This window comes from Tamandua tetradactyla, chromosome 9 (genome assembly GCF_023851605.1).
Source record: "Tamandua tetradactyla isolate mTamTet1 chromosome 9, mTamTet1.pri, whole genome shotgun sequence".
Lineage (NCBI taxonomy): Eukaryota > Metazoa > Chordata > Mammalia > Pilosa > Myrmecophagidae > Tamandua > Tamandua tetradactyla.
In genome coordinates, this window is record NC_135335.1 from 20733910 (window position 1) to 20737216 (window position 3307).

The 3307-nt window shown below is 35.0% G+C and overlaps 1 non-coding gene across 1 annotated transcript; it reads right to left on the reverse strand.

Moving 5' to 3' along the window:
* Positions 1–2999: 2999 nt before the first annotated feature.
* LOC143647487 (U6 spliceosomal RNA) lies at positions 3000–3107 on the reverse strand. Its single transcript, XR_013158111.1, has one exon. It is a non-coding gene; the product is annotated as a U6 spliceosomal RNA (small nuclear RNA).
* Between the last annotated feature and the right edge of the window lie 200 nt (positions 3108–3307).

Sequence of the window (3307 nt, forward strand, 5' to 3'; positions counted from 1 at the left end):
GACTGTCAATGTCTAGGAATGTTCAAGGAAAGAAGGGAGATCTTTGTAGCTTCTCAAATTTAAAATATTCTTATACATATCCTTCAGTGTTTTTGAGTTGAATTTTCATGGCAAACATTCAAAAAGGGTTTATTGCTTTTTAGATTTTTTTTGTATTTACTTATAATACAAAAAATGATTATTGAGTAAGCAGTTATAGTTTAGCCATGGATCCAATCTTAAAATTAAGACCATTTCCAGAGAAGAAGAGTGACATCTAATGTACATGTTTCAAAGAAACAAACGTGTCCATGCTCTGCACCGTATTAAGTAGATATCCATATTTGTATACATTAGTGTGGATATAGGATAATTGCCTTTTTACAACAACTTATAATTTTTCTCAGCTATTCACCACTTGAAACTTGGTCCAAGCTCTTGATAATAGTAGCCTTAGTTAGAGAGGAATTTTCCATGCCTTATCTTTAAGGTTCATATGTATTTCCAGGCTACTTTCAAGAGTGTCTTTCTTTGTTCTACTATTCTTAGCACATTGAGATGACACTCTTCATAAACCAGATAGATTTCACATATATATATATTTACATATATATATGCATTTACATAAAATTATATATACCCATATATATACTTTTGAGCAATAGTCTTGAATGTCCCATTGTATTGCTTTATTCTTTGCTTATAATCCAGCTGCAAGAAAATCATCCTGCAAAAAATTCTTTGCTATCTTGTAATGTTACTTCTGTACCTGTAATGTCTATAGATGACATGAATTCATCTATGATTTTTCATATTCAGTAAATACTGAATGCTTCTTCTCCAGTGTCTTAGTTCTTAAACCTTGTTCTGTGTTGCTTATCACTGCTCATTGTGGAGCAGTGAGTCATGGACTCTTGTCATGGCACAGATTGGCATGTTGCTCATCAACATATGTCTTTTGTTATGAGCAGAGAACTTCACCAAACTTCTCATCACACTGCAGTAATGTACGGCCAGGAAACCAAGCTCTGCTCAAAAGAACATTAGAAAAGTGATGCATGTTATTTCAAGGCTGAATTGTGCTCCCAAGCCTATCAGAAGCAATTCCAATAAGACTTTCAATTCCCTTTTCTCTTCAGGTGGTAGGTGAATAGTGCATTAGGGAAACTTTGGAAGCCCTATTTTAGATGTGTGAGGTGATTTATAGGATGCTGAGGAAATTTGAATTTTGGATTTACTGCAAATGTTTTTTGCCTGTAAATATATCTCCAATATTGCATGGGACATGCCTATAGTAAAAAAAAATTTCTCATTGTTCCTCTGAAGTTTAAATTGAACTAGGCATCTTGCATTTATAATTACCAAGTTGCTGTGGCTCTTTCCTTCAGGTTGCGATATTGAGTCACCAAAGACAGAATGCCCCTGCCAGCAACTTCTTCCTCCATTGGATATTTTTTTTAACATTATGATTTTATTGTTATTATATTAAACTAGAAAACTTGTAAGTTTACAGAAAAGTCGTATAAAACATTCAACTTTCCCATAAATTTTCCTGTTCTTTAAACATCGCATTAGTGTGGCACCATTGTTACAATTGATGAAAAGGATACTAAAATATTAATGTTAACTAGAGTCCATCTCTTAGATTAGGTGCATTTTTTCCAACTTGCACTACCCTATTATTAACACCTATTAACAGTATTGTACATTAGTTATAATTCATGAAAAAACACTCTTATAAATGTACCATTAATCATTGTCCGGTGTTCTCAGTGTTATACATTTTTTTAGTTTGCTACAGCTGTTGGAATGCGATGTACCAGAAATGGAATGGCTTTTATAAGGGGGATTTATTAAGTTACAAGTTTACAGTTCTAAGGCCTTAAAAACATTTGAACTAAGGCATCCAAGGAAAGATACCTTGACTCAAGAAAGGCCAGTGGCCTTTGGAACACCTGTGTCAGCTTGGAAGGCATGCAGCTGGTGTCTGCTGGTACTTGGTACCAGTTCTGTTGTTTCCACCTTCTGATTCCAGCGGCTTCCTCTATAAACTTCTGTGGGTACTGACATATCTGGCCTGGGGCAAATTCTGGAGTTCAATTTTTAGCTTCTTTCCAGGTTCAGGCTTGCTTAGCATCTCAAGGAAAGATACATGGTGACATCTGCTGGGCACTGGCTCCTGTCTAGCCTCTTAGCTCTCCCAGCTAAGAGGCATCTGCATTTCCAAACATCTGTGTCCCAGCATCTAAGCTTTGTCTGTCGGCACTCCAAGCATCTCCAAATACCTGTATCCCTCTGAGCTTTCTCCAAAATGTTTCCCCTCTTAAAGGACTCCAGTAAACTAATTAAGGCCTACCTTAAATGTGTGGGTCACATCTCCGTCAAATCAAACATTTGGGTGTTTCATATTTCCATGGAAACAATCTATTCAAAGTTTTCAGCCTAATCTGTGCCAAAAGATTGGATTAGGAAAAGAACATGACTTTACTGGGCTTACAACATTTTAAACTAGAGAATACTGTTTTATTTTCTAATTTTTCTTCTAGTAATTTACATGATCCAAAATTTCCCCTTTTTACCACGTTCACAGACATAATTCAGAGCTGTTAATTACACTCACAATAATGTGCTACCATCACCACTGTCCATTTCCAAACATTCAAAATCAAGCTAAACAGAAATTCTGCAAAAATTAAGCATCACTTCCCTAGTCTTTACACCCTTCCAATCATCTGGTAACCTATGTTCTAGATTTCAACTCTATGAGTTTGCTTATTATACTTAGTTCATATCAATGAAATCATACAGTATTTGTCCTTTTGTGTCATTTGGACAATTCACATAATGGACACTTCACATAATTTCCTCAAGCTACATCCATGTTGTCACATGTATTGGGACTCATTCCTTTTTGCACCTGAATAATATTCCATCATATGTATATACCACATTTTGACTATCCATTAATTAGTGGATATACTTGAGTTGCTTCCATCTTTGAGCAATTGAAAAAGACTGCTAAAAATATGGAATGCTTCAGAATTTGTTTGTCATTCTTGTACAGAGGTCATGCTAACCATATCTGTACCATTCCAATTTTTCCTAAGTGAACCCCTTACATTGGATTCTATGTGATTGGGAATGACTATTGTGCTAAATCAGTGAGATTTTGGGATTATTCATTAAAACCATCTTGTTTTAACAAACTCATTGCAATTATGCATTGAATGTTCTTAAATTACTTTGAGGCTCCTGTAACAAAAAATTTGTAATATTAAGGTCAAAACCAAATCCTGTGAGTTGTGAGTCTGTTGTATGTTTTATTTTT